This window comes from Chionomys nivalis, chromosome 7 (genome assembly GCF_950005125.1).
Source record: "Chionomys nivalis chromosome 7, mChiNiv1.1, whole genome shotgun sequence".
Classification (NCBI taxonomy): Eukaryota; Metazoa; Chordata; class Mammalia; order Rodentia; family Cricetidae; genus Chionomys; species Chionomys nivalis.
In genome coordinates this window covers 58,412,321-58,434,496 of record NC_080092.1, presented here as the reverse complement: position 1 = coordinate 58,434,496, position 22,176 = coordinate 58,412,321, and the positions used below count along the sequence as shown (strand labels likewise).

At 39.1% G+C, this 22,176-nt stretch overlaps 1 protein-coding gene and 1 pseudogene across 2 annotated transcripts in view; one reads left to right on the top strand and one right to left on the bottom strand.

Moving 5' to 3' along the window:
- Window positions 1–22,176, top strand: part of Taok1 (TAO kinase 1) — a 105,247-nt gene that overhangs the window by 8,138 nt on the left and 74,933 nt on the right. The window lies entirely within an intron of this gene.
- LOC130878710 (40S ribosomal protein S29-like) lies at window positions 2,175–9,157 on the bottom strand (annotated as a pseudogene).

Here is a 22,176-nt window from a genome sequence, read left to right as displayed (position 1 = left end):
AACAGTTCCGTTTGAGATGTTTTTGTCATCATTTGGTAACAATTCTTTGTGTCAGTATCCGTCTCTTCCATTTGTGTTAGAAGCAGATTTTTCTTGTTTCTGAATTATAGCCCAAATAGTGACAAAATTAAAAGCTGGAAGTGTTTTTTAAAATATAAACCTTGCCTCTAAATAAGAGTATATATTACTAAGTACCATGCTTACTAGCTAGGTATACTATTCTTTTAAAAATGTCAATTTACTACTTGGGAGACCTTGGTAGCAGGATCTCTTGAGCCCAGTTGGCTCTAGGCCATTCTGGGCAACATAAGGAAAGTCCATTTCAAAACAAGCATCAGTTATGTGTTAGGTATTTATTTATCAAGTCAGGGTTTATGTAGCCAAGCTGGCTATGAGCTTGCGTAGCTGAGGATGACTCTGAATTTCTCGTCTTCCTGCTCCACCCCCCAGTGCTGGGATGATGTTCCACTACATCTTTTTTTGTGGTGCTTTGGGTTGATTCCAGAACTATGTACATGCTAGGCACTCTACTGACTGAAGTACGTCAGTACTTCTCCAGCTCTTGTTGCTTTCTACTATGCTGTCCAGACTGGACTTCCCAGGTGCTGGATTACTGGATGTGCACCATCATATCCAGCAAAGCTATTATTTAAATGTAACTGCATTTAACAATTCCCTGACTTATCTAAGCAAAGAAAGGCCATTTTTTCTTTTTCTTTCTTGTAAAAAAATTTTTATTTATTATGAATTCAGTATTCTGCTGTGTGTATGTCTGCAGGCCAGAAGAGGGCACCAGACGTCATTACAGATGGTTGTGAGTCACCATGTGGTTGCCGGGTATTGAACTCAGGACCTTTGGAAGAGCAGGCAATGCTCTTAACCACTGAGCCATCTCTCCAACCCCCATTTTTTCTTTTGATACATTAAACATTTTTTTTATTCTGTTACTTTTTAGATTTAAATGCATGAGTGCTTTGTCTGCGCTTACATATGTCTGTGTACCATGTTTACCTTGTTCCCACAGAAGTCAGAATAGGACATTAAATCTCTGGAACTAGAGTTACGAGTGGTGAGCTACCAGTGGGTGTTGGGAACTGAACCGAGGTCATTTGCAAGAGCAGCAAGTGCTCTTGACTGCTGAGTCATTCCTCTAGTCCCTGTTAAATTTTTTGATCAAATAATTTTAAGGCAGGTGAATTACATTTAGAAAGGCATGCAAAGTTCAGTTTCTATAAAATAATTATCAGGTAACGAATGAGACAGAAGCAATCATAGTAAAATGGGCATATTTTAAAGTTGAGCTTAAAAATTATTATGTTTGCCGGGCGGTGGTGGTGCACGCCTTTAATCCCAGCACTTGGGAGGCAGAGGCAGGCGAATCTCTGTTAGTTCGAGACCAGCCTGGTCTACAAGAGCTAGTTCCAGGACAGGCTCCAAAACCACAGAGAAACCCTGTCTCGGGAAAAAAAAAAAAAAAAAAAAAAAAAATTATTATGTTTACTTTATTGGTGAGGAGGCAAGGTAAGAGGATAGTTTGTAAATTTTTTTTATTTTTTTAGAGACAGGGTTTCTCTATGTAGCCCTGACTGTACTGAAACTCACTCTGTAGACCAGGCTGGCCTTGAACTTGAAGATCTGCCTGCCTCTGCCTCCTGAGTTTTTGGGATTAAAGGTGTGTGCTGCCAACACCTGCTCCTAAAATACATTTTGTGTGCATGTGTTTATTCCTGAGTATATGTATGTATATGCACCATATGTATGCTGTATCCTCAGAGACCAAAAGAGCACGTTAGACCTTTCTGGAATTGGAGTTAATACGGAGTTGTGAGCCACTCAGTGTGGGCGCTGGGAATCGAATCCAGGTCTTCTGGAAGTGCCACCAATACTCTAACTGCTGAGTTATCTCTTCAGTTCATCTAAGCTTTTTTATTTAGATAGTCTTTGTAGTTGTGTCTTCACCTTGAAAACATATTAATGGAATATATTAGTTTGACAAATTAGTATATATGTGTGTATAATTTTTTATGTTTTTATGTGTATGCATATTTTGCTTGCATGCTTGTCTGTTTGTCATGTTGATGCCTGGTGCCTGCAAAAGTCAGAAAAGGGGACTCAGATCACCCGAAACTGGAGTTACAGATGTCATGAGCTGTCATGTAGGTGCTGGAAATGAAACCTAAATCCTCTGCAAGAAAAACAAATGCTGTTAATGATTGAGTCATCTCTTTAGGCCATTTTTTTCTTTTTCTTTTATGTGCATTGGTGTTTTGCCTGCATGTGTTGTGTGTATTTGTGTGAAGCTGTTGGAACTCCTGGGGCTAGAGTTGCACACAGACAGTTAGAGCCGAAATATGGGTGCTGGGCATTGAACCTTGGTCCTGGAAGAACATATATTTTCTTTTCTTTTTTTTTTTTTTTTTTTTTTTGAAACGGTGTCATTCTGTAGCCCTGACTGACCTGGAATTCACTGTATAGCCCTGGCTTATATTGAATTTGTAGCAGTCCTGTCTCAGTGTCCTAAGTGGTGGGAACCTGTATGAGCCACAGTGGATGGTGCATGCCTTTAATCTCAGCACTCAGGGAGGCAGAGGCAGGTGGACCTCTGAGTTCAAGGCCAGCCTGGTCTACTGAGTGAGTTCCAGGATAGTCAGAGATAACACAAAGAAACCCTGTCTTGAAAAACAAACAAACAAACAAAAAAGATACTGTCCTTATCCTGTATGGATTTTCTTTTTTAAATAATTTTATTTAACTTTATTTCATGTGAGTTGGTGTAAAGGTGTCAGATTCCCTGGGACTGGAGTAACAGACACTTGTGAGCTGCCATGTGGGTGCTGGGAATTGAACCCGGATCCTCTGAAAGAGGAGCCAGTGCTCTTAACCTCTGAGCCATCTCTCCAGCCCCTGTATGGATTTTCTTTATTTTTAAGTCTTCTAAATAATTTATTTTCAACTTATATAGATATTCATGGAAATTGAAGGTCTTCTCATGATTGTTAGTTACTCTAAGTCATTACTTTCTAGGTTGTGAATCATTAATGTTGTGGACTCAATTTAGTAAGTACAGTACCAATTAAGTGATGAAAAATGTCAGTGTGGTACATTAGTAAGGGGTAACATTATTAAGGCAAATTTGTTTGCCATAAGTTTGGGTAACTTGTTATCTTTTGGTTTAGAATTCTATCCCAGCTGAGTATGGATACAGTAGTCTTACACATGCTAGGCAAGAGCTTTTCTAGATCCCCTTTACTTCTAATTGCATGTCTTTGAAGAATGCTTGTATTGCCTTTATTTCAGTAATTCTCTACCTTTAAATCTTTACTGATTTCAGTGTCTAGTCTTACTTGCTCATCATATTGGTATATTTACCTTTCCTAGGTCTTAAGTTTTGGTAGGTATTAAGGACTTTATCAAAGAGATCCTGGGGAGGGTTAATACTCTAAAGAGTTTTCCAAATAATTCCTGAGATTTTTTGGTTTTTCAAGACATGGTTTTTGTGTGTGGCCTTAACTGTCCTGGAACTTGCTCTGAAGACTAGGCAGGCTTCAAACTCACAAATAAATTTCTACCTCTGCCACCTGAGTGCTGGGATTAAAGACATACACCACCACAGAGCAGCTAACTCCTGAGGTTTTTATGCTGGGAATATGTGTCACATCTTATGTATAATGTATTGTATACTGCAGAATTAGTAGAGAAAACATTCTGGTATTTCTGAAAATTGAATTTGTGGTCTTGTTCTTAAATGAGTTTGTTTACTGCTACTGAAGTATATTCCTGTCTCCCTGACCCTCAAAAGGGAAAACTTGTATTTTTGAGATGTGGTCTCATGTATCTAAGGCTAGCTTCAAATTTGTTATGCAGCCAGTGCTGGAATTACCACCTTGTGCCACCTTCTCTGATTTATGTGGCACTGGGCATCAAACCCAGGGTTTTGTACATAATAGGTAATCACTTTACTAACTAGACTCTAGCTCTAGTTTCCTTATTTTTATTTATTTATTTATTTATTTTTAATTTTTCACTTGTTGCAAGGTTCTGTATTACTCAGGCTGGTCATGACCTGGGCTAAGTGATCCTTCTATGTCAGCTTTCAAGTAGCTGCAACTTAGAGGTATGCACTACTGTGCTCAGCAGTAAAACTTTTTATTTGAAGCATACTAAGAAAGCAATATTTTTTGCTTGAGAATATAGATTTAATGTTCAAATATTAATTATGGTATGTAGTTTTTATAGTGAATATAACTGATATACTAAGTGTATTAAAGATTTCAGTATGAGGCGACCATGTTGGCACACGCCTTTAATCCCAGCATTTGGGAGGCAGAGGCAGGTAGATCTCTGTGAGTTCGATGCCAGCCTGAGCTGCAAGAGCTAGTTCCAGGACAGGCTCCAAAGTTACAGAGAAACCCTGTCTTGAAAAAAAAGAAAAAAAAAAAGGTTTTCAGTGTACTTATATGTTATAGACCTTGTGTTTTGATTTCTTTTAATTATTCCTTTATAGAAGTAATTATTAGTCTAGGTTTTTTGTTAAGAAAGATTTGGGGCTAGAGAAGATGGCTCAACAGTTAAGAGCACTACTTCTGGCATAGGACATGGCTTTGATTCCCATCACCAATATGGCGGCTTAGAACAATCTATAACTTCATTTCAAGGGGATCTGGCAACCTCTTATGTCCTCTGTGAGTGTCAGGCATGCATGTGGTACCCATACATACATGCAGGCAAAATATTTATACACATTAAATAGTCTGGGTGAGGGGAACAGTGGGTGTCATTGTAAGGTGGCAGCCTTGAATATGCTATGTAAACAAGGCTGATTTTGAATTCCTGATCCTCTTAAGTGCTGAAATTACAAGCATATGCTACAATGCCTGGCCTTGTAGTTTGTGTTTGGATCGATTCTGCCAGTTTAATCCTGTTGAGACCAAGAAAGAGATTAATTCAGGAAAAGTTGATGAAACAGCATTACTAAGCGAGGTCAAAATTTTTTCTTTTTAGGGTTAGGAATTTATTAGGGTCAGATTTTAGTACTCCTCTTTTGCACTTTATTCAGTTAGCACTGTGTTAGCATTCAAGTATTTTTGAAAATTTCTTCCACATCCTTTTTTCTCCTTTCTCTCTTTCTGGGAGAGAGGTCTTATACTGCAATTTAGGCTAGTCTGAAACTCATGATGTAATCTAGACTGATCTCAAACTCACTTCAATCTTCCTATCACACCCTCTATGGCGGTAGTATTATACAGATGAGCTACTGTGCCTACCTCCTTTTTCTCCTTTGAAGCATAAACTAATTGGTTTTCTACATTTAGATTCTGTTTTGGATTTTTTGTTTTGTTTTGATGGTAGATAAGTGCATAAAATATATTCAGTACTGAGAGTATAAAGTTTAATGTGAAGCTCTACAACTTACATTCCAAATGCCTATTCTAACTGTATAGAAAGTTTATTGAGTGTATAGACTTTGGTTCTAGTTAATTCTGGTGTGTAATGTTTTTTTTTTTTTTTTTTTTTTTTTGGTTTTTCGAGGCAGGGTTTCTCTGTAGCTTTTTGGTGCTGTAATGTTTTTATTTATCTACAAGTTTTTAATAATAAAGTCTGTAAAATTAAAACAAATCATAGCCTGTAAGCCACTTGATTTACTTATGGTGTAATAAGTACAGAAACCAGTTTTAAATTAATACTTTTTGGAGATAACAGTTATAAATTGTGATTTTGTTTTTTGTTTAATGGCATGTGCTAGGAAAACACAAAATCCAATCCAAACATAGGTTGGTGTCCTCATGTTACTTTTTTTTTTTTTTTTTTTGGTTTTTTGAGACAGGGTTTCTCTGTGGTTGTGGGGCCTGTCCTGGAACTAGCTCTTGTAGACCAGGCTGGTCTTGAACTCACAGAGATCCGCCTGCCTCTGCCTCCCAAGTGCTGGGATTAAAGGTGTGCGCCACCACCGCCCGGCTCATGTTACATTTTTTATTACACTTATTTGTCTGTGTGTTCACTCGTGTGCCCCACATGAGGAAGTCAGAGGACAACTAGGACAACTTGGGGCAGCTGTTGGTTGTCTTCTTCCACTATGTAGGTCTCGGGGGTCGAGTTCAGGTTATCACTCTTGGCAGCAAATGCTTTTATCAGCTGAGCCATCCATCTTATGTGTATGTTCTCTTTTGTTCTGAATGCTACAATCTCTGCACTGTCTGTAGTTACCAAAACAGGTTCAGTTAAGACTTATCTGTATTTATAACATAGGTTTTAAAATGTGTTGTTGACTAAATTCTGTAGGAGACAGAAATAAGTAACACCTGATACCATCTTAATTTGAGTAGTTGAGTAGGGTCCAGACATAGAAATAAATACATGCAATACAAAATTTCTCAACCATAGCATAGCATCAACATTTGGGAAAGGGCAGGCTGTTACAGAGATCTGTATTGTGCATTGTAGCATATTTTATAATATCTCTGAATTCTGCTCATGTTGTCAGTGGCAAGCTCTTGTCTGCTCATTCTGGCAGTGAAATTTGTCTCCAAATGTTGCCAGATCTTATCTGGGGAGCAAAATCACCACTGAGAAACATGTTGGTGAGTGGATGTTGAGGTGCTGTGTACAGAGAATGGTTGCAGTACAGGTCAAGAAAGAGTTAAAGGGTGTTCAGGAAGAATGACTCCTCAGGGAGTAAGATTCCTCTCTCTTCCCCCAACATTCTCTGTGTAGCCTAAAACTTCTCTGACTCCCAAACACTGTGATTATAAGCGTACACCACCACTCCCAGCCTCTGATACTAAGTTATATATCCAGCTCTATTTCTTTTTTAAAAATTAAGTTTATAATCCTTATTTTTTGTTGTTTTTATATGTATGAATGTTTGTTGTGTTGTATGTACGTGTGTAGTGTGTGTGTTCTCAGGTGGTGGCCAGAAGACGACTTCAGGTGTTGTGCTATATATTGTTATTCTTTGAAGTTCTGTTTTGTTCTGTTTCTAAATGATGTGAAAATGATAAAAACAGAAATGTGATAAAAATCTGATTTGTGTTTTTTATTTTACTTACTTTTTGTTTTTTTGAAGCAGGTTTTCTCTGTGTAGCTTTGGAACCTGTCCTGGAAGTAGCTCTGTAGACCAGGCTGGTCTTGAACTCACAGAGATCCACCTGCTTCTGCCTTCTGAGTGCTGGGATTAAAGGCAGGCGCCGCCATATCCGGCGTTGTTTTTACTTACTTACTTACTCATTCATTCATTCATTCATTCATTCATTCATTCATTCATTCAGGCATTCAAGACAGGGTTTCCCAGTAGTTACAGAGCGTGTCCTGGAACTTGATCTGTAGACCAAGCTGGCCTCAAACTCATAGAAATTCATGTGCCTCTGCCTCCTGAGTACTGGGATTAAAGACATGATACCACTACCAGGCATATATTTTTTTAAACATTTCTGCCCAATACACCTTATAATACCTTCTCTGCCTGTGTATATGGTGTCATTTTTGTGCTCCTTTGATGTTATTTATTTATTTATTTATTTAAATCTTGGTTTATCTGTTCAGGTACTCATCAACAAAACTGTCCCCAGTGCTCTAATTATTCTGTTCTTGTTTTTCTCAGAATTTTTTTGGACTCATTTTGGTGTTCTAGTGTAGTACCTAATAAGATGCATTTCTTTTGTGTAATTATTTATCTTAGCTTTATCAAAACAGTTATCATGTATTCCTCATTTAGTGCCTCGCATAGGTCATGTAGTAGTAGAATCTCATTGACATTCTTTAAAGCTTTGGATAGCAACTAGCAGTCATAGAGAAATTGGCAGTGGACTAGGGCAACTACAAAAACCAGAAAGTGTAGCACAACTCCATGAGTCTGAAAAATCTTTATTTTCATTGTGTTATACTGAAGAATCAGAAACTTAGAACCAGAAAGGATCATAGAAGTAATATTACTTGAACATGCTAAATAAAAATTTCTGATATGGGTCATAGTAGATCTGTTAACTTCTTGAGATTTATGCAATATGTTAAGTTGTACACAGGAGCAGTTCTTCAGGGGGAGAATTCATAATTTGTTCGTATTCTCAAGGTATCTGACTGAAAAAAATACTGTTTTATGATCTTGCAAAAAATGACAAATACTTGAGGCTCAAAGATGGTTGAGACATGAGAGATGTCATTGTTATTCATAGTAAAGATCCTGATTAGATAGGAAACTTTTAGATTTACTGTGCTCTGCTCAACAAAGGGAAAATATGAGTGTGGAAGAGCAGCTGCAGAGATGTTAGTGTCAGGAGCATTGCCTGCTCTTCTGAGAATCTGGATTTGGTTCCCAGCACCCGTAGAGTAGCTCACAACTATATGTAACTCCAGTTCCAGGGGATTTTTCCTGTGTTTCTGATCTCTAGGGGCACCAGGCACACACATGGTGCACATACTTACATGCAGGCAAAATACTCATACACAGCCGGGCGGTGGTGGCGCACGCCTTTAATCCCAGCATTCGGGAGGCAGAGGCAGGCGGATCTCTGTGAGTTCGAGACCAGCCTGGTCTACAAGAGCTAGTTCCAGGACAGGCTCCAAAAACCACAGAGAAACCCTGTCTCGAAAAACCAAAACCAAACAAACAAACAAACAAAAAAACAAGAAAACAACTCATACACAAAATAAGTTTTTTTAAAGAGAGTTTTTTTTAAAGAGAAATCAGAAACACTTTCTCTAAATAAACTTTTAAGAATTTTTTTTTGGGCCGGGCGGTGGTGGCGCACGTCTTTAATCCCAGCACTTGGGAGGCAGAGGCAGGCGGATCTCTGTGAGTTCGAGGCCAGCCTGGTCTACAAAGGGAGTTCCAGGACAGGCTCCAAAGCTACAGAGAAACCCTGTCTCAAAAAAAAAAAAAAAAAAAAAAAAAAAAGAATTTTTTTTTGGAAGGTCTTCACTTTTTTTATTCTTATGTACAAAGACTGGCATTGATCTGTTTCCCTGGGTAGAGTCTTGAAGAATCTATTCAAGGTCGCTTAGTCCAACTTAATGAAGCCTTCGCTTACTGCTGGAAATACTGGAGACTGGTGTTCAGCCCGTATTTCCGGATCAGACCGTGGCGGTTTTAGCAAATGTGGCAGTAGCCAAATCCCTGGTTGAACTTCCGCGGGTGACTCCAGTAGAGCTGCTGGTGACCCATGTTGCCTCATTGACGGCTGATGAGCCAAAAAACAAAACAAAACAAAACAAAAAACCGAACTTTTAAGAATTTAAAATTTGAGCCAGGCTTTGATGACACATACCTTTGGGAGGCAGAGGCTGGAGGATCTCTGAGTTCAAGGCCAGGCTGGTCTCCGGAGTGAGTTCTAGGACAGCCAGGGATACACAAAGATTGGGCTGGGGAAATGACTCAATTGTTAAAACTGTTGTTTGAGAGGACTTGAATTTGATTCTCAGAATCTACATCAGGAAGCTCACAACCGCCTGTAATTACAGGGGATCTGATGCCCTCTTCTGGCCTCTATAGCCCCCTCTCTTGCATATACATACAACAGACACACACACGCATTTATATATTAAACAAAGAAGAGCTTATCATATATGGGCTGGGACTATTTAGCTCAGTTTGTAGAGTGGTTACCTAGTGTGCACTAAGTCATAGATAGATCTCCAGCATTGAGTAAATAAGGTGTGGTGGGACATATCTGTAATTCTAGCACTCAAGAGATATTGGTAGGGAGTTGGAGTTCAAGGTCATTCTTAGCTAAATAAGGAATTTGAGACCAGTCTGGGCTAGAGACTTTGTCTAAGAAAGAAAGAGATGAGGAGGGTTAGGGAAGGATGAGGTCATCAGTGTAGGGTTATAAATATATTTAGTGTATATGCTCTCTTTTCTCTTTCATTCTCTCTCCATATATATATATGTATATATATATACACACACACCTTATATATCTATGTATAAATGCACACACATACATATATATGCTTAATGTGATTCAGACCTTGTCTTCAGTCGTCTTTCTTTCTTCCTCTGTGTGTGTACACTTTTAAATTGAATGGTTGTTGTGTTTGGGATGGAATCCAGGGCTTTGCACTTGTTTGTGTTCACTACTACTGAGCTGCATTTCCAGTTACCGAGTAAGTATTTACATTTAGTTTATTCACAGTGTTGTGCAGCCAAAGCATTTTATTATCCAATGCTCGCTCTTTCTTTCTTTCTCTTTCTTTCTTTCTTTCTTTCTTTCTTTCTTTCTTTCTTTCTTTCTTTCTTTCTTTCTTTCTTTCTTTAATATTTATTTATTATGTATACAATATTCTGTGTCTGTGTATGCCTGAAGGCCAGAAGAGGGCACCAGACCTCATTACAGATGGCTGTGAGCCACTATGTGGTTGCTGGGAATTGAACTCAGGACCTTATGCAGAGCAGGCAGTGCTCTTAACCGCTGAGCCATCTCTCCAGCCCCCTCTTTTTTTTTTTTTTTTTAAATAAGTATGTGCACTGGTCCTTTGCCTGCATATATGTCTGTGTGAGGATGTCGGATCCCCTGGAACTAGAGTTACAGACAGTTGTGAGCTGCCATGTGGATACTGGGAATTGAACCAGGTTCCCTGAAAGAGCAGTTAGTGCTTGTTCTTAACTGCTGTGCAATCTCCCCAGCACCCCAAAGAGTTTTCTAACTGCAGATTCAACATCAGGGCACAAATGATTTCTTATTGTCTCTGTTCTCTTCTCCTAATAGTCACTAATCTTTCTGTTTCATTTATTTGTCAATTTGTATATTGTGTCAGTTTGTCCTTATTTTTCCTCTAATTTTATCCTTTCATTTTAATATGTATGGGGGTTTTGCCTGTGTGTATGTTTGTGTACCACATGTGTGTGCTGTGTCTGAGGAGGCTAGAAGGTGTCTGATCATTTGGAGTTGGAATTACAGGCAGTTGTGAATCAGCATGTGGTGCTGGGAATTGAGTTCAGGGTTCTCTTGAAGAGCAGTCAGTGCTCTAAACCATTGAGTTATCTCTTCAGCTCCTTTTGTTGTTTTCTTTTGTTTGTTTTTTCCTTGAGACAGGGTTTCTCTGTGTAGCTCCTGCTATCCTGGAACTCACTCGGTAGACCAGGTTGGTCTCTTACTCAGATTCTCTTTTGTCTCCCAAGAGTACCACCCCGCCTGGCTAACCCCCCCCTTTTTTTTTGCCTTGAGACCAGGTTTTATGAAATTCACACTGTTCTCAAACTTGCTGTGTAGGCCAGGCTGACCCAGAACTTCTAATCTTCCTGCTTCTACCTCCCACCTGCATTACAGGTGTTCACCATCATCCTTTACTTATGTTTTCCTATTCTGGATATTTCATATTAAATAGAATCACACAATATGTAACTTTTTGTATATAACTTTTGTAGTATGTAACTGCTATATCTCTTTTATGACTGAATAATAGTCTATGTTTTTATGTTTTTCTTTTAAGATTTATTTATGCCGGGCAGTGGTGGCGCACGCCTTTAATCCCAGCACTCGGGAGGCAGAGGCAGGTGGATCTCTGGGAGTTCGAGGCCAGCCTGGTCTACAAGAGCTAGTACCAGGACAGGAACCAAAAAGCTACGGAGAAACCTTGTCTCGAAAATCAAAAAAAAAAAAAAAAAGATTTATTTATTTGTTATGTATACAGTGTTCTGGCACCAGATCTCATTACAGATGGGTATGAGCCACCATGTGGTTGCTGAGAATTGAACTCAGGACCTCCGGAAGAGCAGTCAGTGGTCAGTGCTCTTAACCTTTGAGCCATCTCTTCAGCCCCATAGTCTATGTTTTTCAGTTTATCTATTGATGGTCATTTACACTGTTTTTGTTTGTATTGAAACAGGTTCTCTTTGTGTAATCCTGACTATTTTAGAATTCAGTATGTAGACCAGGATGGCATTGAACTCAGAGATCTTCCTGCCTCTGCCTCTGTGCTGGAATTAAAGGCATACATCACCATGCCTATCTTAGGCTGTTTTTTTTTTTTTTTTTAAATCTCCTGTCAATTATAAGTGATGCTGTTGTAAATATATATATATATATATATATATATATATATATATATTTTTTTTTTTTTTTTTTTTTTTTTTTTTTTTTTGGTTTTTCGAGACAGGGTTTCTCTGTGGTTTTGGAGCCTGTCCTGGAACTAGCTCTTGTAGACCAGGCTGGTCTCGAACTCACAAAGATCCGCCTGCCTCTGCCTCCCAAGTGCTGGGAGTAAATAAATTTGTTAAATATACTTGAGTATACCTATTTTCAGGCCTTTTGAGTATGTACCCTAGAAGTTGTCTTTATAGTCATCCTAGTGATTGTGAAGTTGGCTTCTTATGGGTTTGCTTGCATTTCTCAAGTGATTAAAAATGATGTCCATTTTCATATGCTTTTAACTATTTGTATAATATATTTATATATAATATATGTGTATGTGTACGTATCTTATTTGTTTATTTATAAATGTAGCAAGGTTTCCCCCCTTGCTATCAGGAGCTAGACATGGAATTTAGTTGCCACCTCTCTCTCAAAATTTTCCTTGTATTTGTGTGTACATATGTGAGTCTGTGTAAATGTATACCACTTGTGTTCAGGTACCCAGAGGCAGAAGAGGTGTTGGGTTCCTGGGAACTGGAGTTACAGTGGTTGTGACTCACCACACAGGAGTACTGGGAACTGAGCTCAGGATGGAAGAGCAGGAAGTATTTTTAACTGCCGAGCCATCTCTCTAGTCTCTAGATACAATCTGTCTTTAGTGTCCATTAATTTGGTGTCTATTAATTAAACTTGAATGGTTCCTTGGCTTTTATTTTTTTAATGTATTTTCCTGAGTCTATGATAGTTGTTTTGCTGGTAATTGCCATTTTCACAAAAATACCTGTGACAATTAGGTTATAGATATCTAAATAGAAAGTAATAGAGTAGAGTTTAGGTAGATCACTGTGTAGATCTGACTGGTGTCACTGTAGATGAAGCCATCCTCAAATCTGCCTCACTGCCTCCTGAATGTTGACATTAAAAGTTTGTGCCATCATGCTTGTCTTATTGTCAGGTTAAAAACAAATACATTTGTTGTATTTGTATATACCTGCCTTAGCCTAAGTGTGTGCACCATGCTGACAAAGCCAGATAAGCAAGTTGTATCCTCTAGAGCATAAGTTACAGGCATTTGTGAGGCATCTGATGTGGTTGTTGGGAACTGAACTCAGGTTCTGTCTCTGTCTCTCTCTCTCTTTTGTTTTTCGAGACAGGGTTTCTCTGTAGCTTTGGTGCCTGTCCTGGAACTAGCTCTCGTAGCCCAGGCTGTCCTCGAACTCACAGAGATCCGCCTGCCTCTGCCTCCTGAGTGCTGGGATTAAAGGTGTGCGCCACCACTGCCCGGCGAAATCAGGTTCTTTGAAAGAGTAGCAAGTGCTTTTCACTGCTGAGCCATCTCTTAGCTCCCCCAACCCCCAGAATGATCTCTTAAAAAACAAACAGTATATAGTCATCATTCAGAAAATGTAAAATACTGTTTTCTTCGTATGGTATATCTCAGCCTCTTGATTCCTCTCTTCTCAAGAAGCTACCAGTGCTATGATTTTCTAGGTATTCTCCTAGTGATAGTTTATGTGTATAATGAAAATCTGTGTTTATAACACTGTCAGTGATCTGGGTATTTAAGCTTATTTTTTTTTAGCTAGGTGTGGTGGCACATATCTTGTAATTTGAGTACTTAGAAAGCTGAGGTAAGAGGCCCAGGCAGGAGGATTGCAGAGGCCAGCCTGAGCTATCCAGCAAGACTCTAATAGTATTAAGAGTTTATATTAATATAACTTTTTAATAGTAGTAATATTTATATTGATGTAATGTAGAGTTGTGTATTTTCACAGCACTTTCATATATATAACTACCATGTCTTTATAACCACTTTGTGAAGTAGTAAATTAAAACTTAAGCACAAAATTTAAAAATTACTATTGCATAAAAATTGATGAACTCATAAAAATGATAATATTGTAACTTCCCTTGTGGTGCTGAGAATCAAATCCTCACATACTAAACAAGCGCCCTATCACTGAGTTACGTTCCCTCTGTGGCCCCTCCACCATGTTTGTTTTTGGGACAGGGTTCTTGAACTTGTGATCCTTCTGCTTTGGTGTTAGGAGTGACTGAGATTACAGACTTGTACATAGTCCCAGCACATAACTTTTTCTTGAGACAAACTCCCCTCGCCCCCCAAAGACAGGGTTTCTCTGTAGTTTCGGAGCCTGTCTTGGAACTAGCTCTTGTAGACCAGGCTGACCTCGAACTCCCAGAGTGCTGGGATTAAAGGCCTGTGCCACCACTGCCCAATGATACAAACTCATTCTATGGCCCAGGTTAGCCTGGAACTTGAAGTAGTTCTGTCTCAGCCTCCTAAATGCTATTGTGAGCCAGAATGTTCAGATTCTGAGTCTCTTCCTTTTTTTTTTTTTTTTTTAATTAAAGCAAAACAAAGCAAAGTTCTTCCATAATAGTCTAAGTTTTCTTCTCTGTATGTGTTGTGTTGTGCACACAATTGTATACATGGATGTGGGAACCAGAAGAGACTGTCAGATGTCTTCTTTCCCTGTGGCTCTTTACTTTATACTTTGACAAGGACTCGAATCCTGGAGTTTGCTTTTTTTTTTTTTTTAAAGATTTATTTATTTATTTATTTATTATGTATACAGTATTGTCAGTATTCTGCTTGCATGTGTGCCTGCAGGCCAGAAGAGGGCACCAGATCTCCTTACGGATGGTTGCGAGCCACCATGTGGTTGCTGGGAATTGAACTCAGGACCTCTGGAAGAGCAGTCAGTGCTCTTAACCACTGAGCCATCTCTCCAGCCCCCAGTTTGCTGGGTTTTGGATAGGCTGCTAGCAGTGTCCATTCTATAACAGGTCCTCCCAGAGGTGGCGTTATAGACATATGCAGACATGTTTGCCCTTTACATGCATGGTTACTGGGGATTTCGGGATCTTCATGATGCTTTCAGGGCAAATCCTCCGAGTCTTTTCCTCAGTCACCAAACTTGTTGAATAAAATGTCTGTCTGTCTCTTTCTCTCTCTCTTTATTTTTTTTTTGAGACAGACTTACACTTGGCTGTCCTCTATAGACCAGGTTTGTCTCAAACTCACAGAGATCTGCCTGTCTCTGCCTCAATGCTGGGATTTAAAGGCTTTTGCTACCACCACCAGGTTAAATGTTTCTCTTTTCCTCCCCATCTCTCTTTTGTGTGAAATAATGCAATTCTAATGTTAACTATCTAAAGTTAACACCAGAATTGCAGCTTTAAAAGGGCGTGGTGTCCTGGGAGATGGTTCAGTGGGTGAAAAGTGCTTGCTTTGCTCTATAAAACCCCCAAATCCCATTGTGGAAGGAGATAAGTGACTCCTGAAAGTTGTCCTCTGACCTCCAAGCATACCATGACAAACTAATCTCTGCTTGAACATGAATGTTCACATAATACATAGAGTGGGGGCACGATCTTAAATTGATACTATAGCTCAATAGAGTGCTTATTTAGTGTTATAATATACCCCTAGGGCATGTACTTAGATTGTTCTTCAAAAGCAAGCTGTAGGTTTGTTTTTTTTTTTTGTGTGTGTGTGTGGGCATGGATGTCTGAAAGCCACTCACATTTCTGACCATCTGTCTGTAATTTGGGAGATCCTCTTGACCCTTCCAGAACAACTTAGAGGATCCAGGAAAGCACTGTACTTACTGGTACAGTTTTATTACAAAGAATACAAATTGGAATTAACCTCACCAGAGTTCACTTCACATAGGACAAGTTCTAGAAGGATTTCAAACATAGATGTGTGTTACCTACAGTCCTTGGTTAGTAATCATCAACCCTATCAACCAGGAAATTCACTAGTGCTTTTATGGACAGTTTTTATTGAGGTTTCAGGTTATTGATTTTTTAAGTAATTACTGATTAATCTTTGGCTGTAGACTAGACTCCAGAATAACAAAGAAATTCCTATTGCACAGAATATTTTAAGGCTTTAAAATTTTTTTAAAGATTTTTTTTTTTTTTTATATACGTTGGGGTTTTGCCTGTATTTATGTCTGTGTGAGGATGCCAGATCCCCTGGAACTGGAGCTATAGACAGCTGTGAACTGCCATCAGTCCAGCCCCCAGATTTTGAGGATTTAATAATAACTTATATCTCCTTCTAAAAAGCCAGGAAGAAAAGCAAATTGACCCCACTTGACTTTTTGTTTTTGGTTTGAATCCAAGGCCTTAGAAGTACTCCACCACTGTCCTTCTACACGCCTTGATCCGCACATTCTTTTCACACCGCTCTGCTCCTCGACAGTCTTCCTCAGAAGCAAACCCTTTATCAGTTGTTTTGTTTATTTTCCTTTAGACTTTTGAGACAGCTCAGAAATTGAATCAAGGGCAGTGACAACTTTTTGAAGTGATGAAAATAGTTTTTTTCTGATGTGATTATATCAAAAATGATCAGCCTAGGTCTGGAGAGATAGTTTAGTGGTTAAGAGTACTTGGAGCTTTTGGAGAGGACTGTAGTCTACGGCCATACCACCCTGAACGCGCCCGATCTCGTCTGATCTCGGAAGCTAAGTAGGGTCGGGCCTGGTTAGTACTTGGATGGGAGAGGACTGTAATTCAGTTCACAGTACCTGTGTCTCAACTGTTTGCAGTTCTAGTTCTGGTGGATACAACATCCTCTCATCAACAACTAGCTGGGCTTGTTGGTTTGTCCCTTTAATCTCGGTGCTCAGGAGGCAGAGGCAGGGATGATATATCTGTGAGTTTGAGTTCAGCTTGGTCTTCATAGTGAGTTCTAGACAATTAAGGCAGCAGTGAAACCCCGTTTTTAAAAAAGAGAAGTAAAACAAACAAAAAACCCACAGGTGATTCTTTGATTATTTTTTGTTTCCTTACCTTAATTTGCACTTTATAAATATTAATGTAGCAAAAAAGAATGTGGATAGAAGGACTCGAGAAAATAAGACTAGATGGGCCTTTGAGATGGGCTCATTGTAAAAGTTCTATACAAGCCTGAGTTTGATCCCTTTAACTCTCTCATGGAAGACCAACTTCTGAAAGTTGAAAGTTATCCTCTGACTTCCACACATCTTGTCATGGTTTGCATGCCTGTACTCCTACACATTTTATACACACACAATAATAATAGTAGTAGTAGTAATAGACTACTGTACTTGTCAGGGTTCTCAAAAGAAACAGAACTGATAGAATGAGAGAGGGAGGGTGATAAAAGGGGATTCATTAGACTGGCTCAGATGTGGTCTGGGTAGTCCAATGGTTTACTGACACCTGAAAGGTTGAGAATCAGTTGTTCAGTCTTCGAGGCTGAGTGTCTCGGTGGTCCCAGTCTGGTGACGGATTCCTGGAGAGTTCCTGGCGTTGGAATCCTGAAGAAGTTGGATTTAATACTGGCTGTGGCAACGTAATACACAAACTTGCCCGGGAGAGTGAGGACAAGCAGGCAAAATACTTTTCCTTCTTCCATGTTTTTCTTTCCTGGACTGCAGCTGGAAGTTGTCCAGATTTAGGGTGGATCTTCGTGTTGCAAATATTCTGATTAAGAAAATTCTAAAACCAGTGTACCCAGAAGTTTAGATTTTAGTTGATTCAAAAGCAGTCAGTTGAGTTGGAAAGATGGCTCTGTTTAAGAGCATATACTGCTCTTCCAGAGCACCCACATCAGTTGGCTCACAAATATCTGTAGCTCCAGCTCTAGGTGATCCAACTCCTCTGGCCTCCAAAGGCACTTGCGCGCACACACACAACATACACACACACACAAATTAAAAATAGTAGAATGAAAAAGCAGTCAAGTTGACAACCAAGATTAGTCATTGCAGCTACAAACAGCCCTGAAGGTTATTACTTGCTAGTTTATATTGAATTTATTCATTTATCCTAATTTTTTTGTTGATTGTTTAGGATTATCTCTTAGATAAAATTGTGTCATTTATGAATATGGTTTCACTTCTTCCTTTATAATCTATATGCCTTTTATTTATTTTCCTTTACTAACTACCCTGGCTAGAACTTCCTGTACAATGTTTAGAAGTGGTGAGAAAAGGCCGGGCGGTGGTGGCACACGTCTTTAATCCTCATCACCTGGGAGGCAGAGGCAGGTGGATCTCTGAGTTCTAGGTCAGCCTAGTCTACGAGAGCTAGTTCCAGGACAGGCTCCAAAGCTATAGAGAAACCCTGTCTCAAAAAACCAAAAACAACAACAAAAAAACAAAAAAAGAAGTGGTGAGACAGCTAGAAATGAAGGGTATGTATGTGTGTGACAGAGTACTCTTGTAATCCTAGCACTGGGGAGGCTAAGGCAGGCAAGAGGAGCAGGAGTTCAAGGCCTGCTGAAACAAGATTTTTTGTTCCTTGGAAGATGGTACCTATGAGTTTTTCTTTAATTGATTACTTAATTAACATTTATTTGTTGTTGTTTATTTTGAGACAAGGTCTCTTCATATAGCCATGGCTGTCCTGAACTCAGATCTGCCTACCTATGCCTCCGCCTCCTGAGTGCCAAGGTTAAAGGCATGCCCTACCATGCCTGGCAGCTACTACTGCTTCTTCTTCTTCTTCTTCTTTTTTTTTTTTTTTTTTTTTTTTTTGGTTTTTTGAGACAGGGTTTCTCTGTAACTTTGGAGCCTGTCCTGGAACTAGCGCTTGTAGACCAGGGAGGCCTTGAACTCACAGAGATCCGCCTGCCTTTTCCTCCCAAGTGCTAGGATTAAAGGTGTGTGCCACCACCGCCTAGCCTCCTCCTCCTTCTTTTTTTTTTTTAAATAATTTTTTGTTAGAGTGTTCTGCCTGCATGCCAGAAGAGGGTACCAGATCTTATAGATCTTTTTTTTTTTTTTTTTTTTTTTTTTTTGGTACCAGATCTTATAGATGGTTGTGAGCCGCCACCATATGGTTGCTGGGAATTGTACTCAGAACCTCTGGAAAAGCAGGCAGTGCTCTTAACCTCTGAGCCATCTCTCCAGCCCTGTTTCTTTTTTAAATGGTTGACTTTGTCATTTTAAAATGCTGTGTAGGGGCTGGAGAGATGGCTCAGAGGTTAAGAGCACTGGCTGCTCTTCCAGAGGTCCTGAGTTCAATTCCCAGCGACCACATGGTGGCTCACAACCATCTGTGCTGAGATTTGGCGCCCTCCTCAGGCGTGCGGGCATACATCGAGGCAGAATGTTGTATACATAATAAAAATAAATAAATCTTGAAAAAAAAAATAAAATAAAAAAAAAATAAAAAATGCCGTGTATTCATCTTTGCTCAACTTAACATTTTTTTTGTAGTAGATAGGATCTCATATGAAGCTCAGGCTTCAACAAGCATTTTTTCCCAGCTTACTCATTATTTATAATTCTTCTATGAAATGTCCATTCATGGAATCTACTTTTTCTTGGTTCTCGCCTTGTAGTAATGCTTTATGTATAAATTTTTAACAAAGCTAGTACTTCTAGACAGTGTTGAATAATAGATGGGAGGCTTTTGTCTTACCTGTGCTATTTAACCGTTATTAACTAGGGTAGTATGATTTAGAACGTTTACCAGCAGCAGATAATAGTGATGTGTGACTTTTCTTAAAAAGTACCTTTTTACAACCATATAATAGAATACCACTTAGCACTAATTTATGAAACAACACTAAGTACTGATCTGTTTTACAGATGAGGAGCCAAACCATAAAGAGATTAAGTGACTAGCCCAGTATTATACAGCTAGTAAACAGAAGTGCTAGCATTCTAGAGGTTGTACATTTAACTAAAGGGTGATAAAAATCTACCCTTGCGTTCAGGGGCTACCACCTTTCTCTGGAGTCAAATGTAAAAGATACTTCCAGAAAGAGTGCCTCCTCCATTTCTTTCTCATATATATATATATCTCATATATGTATGTATGTATGTATGTATGTATGTATGTATGTATGTATAATCTTTAAAATATATCTTTCTCCCCACTCAACAAAAAAACCACACTTACTACCCAGGTAGACAGAGGCAGGGTGACCTCTGAGTTCAGCTTTAAGGCCAGTCTGATTTACAGACAAAGCAAGTTTCCAACCAGCTAGGAATACCTAGTGAGTTGCACTCCCCACTACTCTGCCAAATGTGATGGCACATTCCTGTAATCCTGCCGGACGGTGGTGGCGCACGCCTTTAATCCCAGCACTTGGGAGGCAGAGGCAGGCGGATCTCTGTGAGTTCGAGACCAGCCTGGTCTACAAGAGTTAGTTCCAGGACAGGCTCCAAAACCACAGAGAAACCCTGTCTCGAAACCCCCCCCCCCCAAAACAAAACAAAACAAAACAAAACAAACCATTCCTGTAATCCTAACTTTGGGGAGGCAGGAGGTCTACAACGGCCTTGACTTCATGAGGCCCTGTCAAAAGCCCACAATTGAATAAACACTCCCATATACCTTAAACATACAAATGGGAACTTAATGTAGGATTTTTGTTTAAGAAGACAAAGTATCATACAGCCCAGGCTGGCTTCAATGTGTAGCTGAAGATGACCTTGAACTCCTTTCAGATCCTCTTGCCTCTAGCCCGAGTGTTGGATTACAGGTGCGTGTGTCTGGCTCCGTAGTTTTATTGTGTAAATTTTCATGTTTGATAAGGTGATAAATGTTAGCATTAAGTAATGATATTTTAAACCAAATTAAATGTGAAGTTGATTTGGGAGATAAGTCCAAATTTAAATTGCATAATCTTGTAATTTTCAACTAAGAGGGAAAAAAAAATGGGAAAACGGGTGGGGGGGGCTACCCTGGATATATATAGTGAGCTGTTTTCTAGCTCTTTCATAGCATGTTAAAAGTTTGAGATTTAGTTTAAAACATTAGTTAAGGTTAGAGTGTAAAGAAAAAGTTTTAATATAGGTTTAAGCAGGGATATTGGTAAAAGTGAAAGGAGGGAAGAAGACACTAAAGAGACTGAGCAGACTACCTAGGACTGGGCTCAGGCTCTCAGGAATGAACTGTGACTCCTTTCCTCCTCTACCATCTCCCTTTCTTTCTCTTCCTCTGTTTCCCCTTCCCTTCATCCTCTCTTTCCTTCTTTCCTCTTTATCTGTTTTATTTTTTTTTAAATTTTCAATTTTTTCTAAGCAGAGTTTCACTGTGTAACCCAGGCTGACTTGGAACTCCCCATCTTCTTTGCTTAGCTACCTAGGGACAGCTTTACAGGTACATGCCACCACAGGATAGATTATTTTATACGTGTATTGAATAAATATCAAGATGTAATTGACATTATAATTTTTTGCTTTTGTTTTTTAAGATGGTTTTTCTCTGTGTAAAAGGTCTGGCTGTCCTGAAACTCACTTTGTAGACCAGGCTGGCCTCGAATCACAGAGATCCACCTCCCTCTGCCTCCTGAGTTCTGGGATTAAAGGTGTGTTCCATCGTCTGGCTTCTTCCACATTTATCTGGGTTCTGGAGATTGAACTCAGACTGTCAGTCTTATCCAGCAAGTCTCCTTCCTCCCCCCCTTTTTTTTAAATTTAAGTAACATTTTTTTTCATTTATTTTACATACTGATGACAGTTTCCCCTCCTTTCTTTCTAGTCCCTTCCCCCATTGGCATTTTGATCTAAGTTCCAAATAATGCTAGCATTTCAGTTTTTAGTTTTTTAAAAAATATTTATTTATTTGGAAGATAGGATGTGGCCACATATGTTATGGCACACATGTGGAGAGTAGAGGACAACTTTTGGGAGTTGGTTCTCTTCCCCTACCAAGTGGATCCTATGGATTGAACTCAGGCTTGGCAGCAAGTGTTTTTACCTGTTGAGCCATCTTGCCAGTCTCAGTTTTAAAGCTTAATTATACGGATTTTAAGTGTTTAATAAAAACAAAAACACTTCTATGTAGGTGTGTCTGTGTGTGTGACAGTGTTAAATTTGTCTGCCAGGCAACTCTGACAACTTTGATCCTTGGTGCCCAAGATTGAAGAAGAAACTATAAAGTTGTCCTCTGACCTCTATACTGTTTGTAGCACATGCCTCTCTGCTTACCTGCACTCTTACACACATCTCACATACATTAATAAATAAAACTTAAAAAATTAGAAGTAGTACAAACCTTTGTAAAATAAATATTTGGAAGGTAGGAAGGATTTTTTGAATAAATTCTGTTTTTTCCATAAGTCATCTGTGTATGGAGATAATTTTCTGTTTTCATA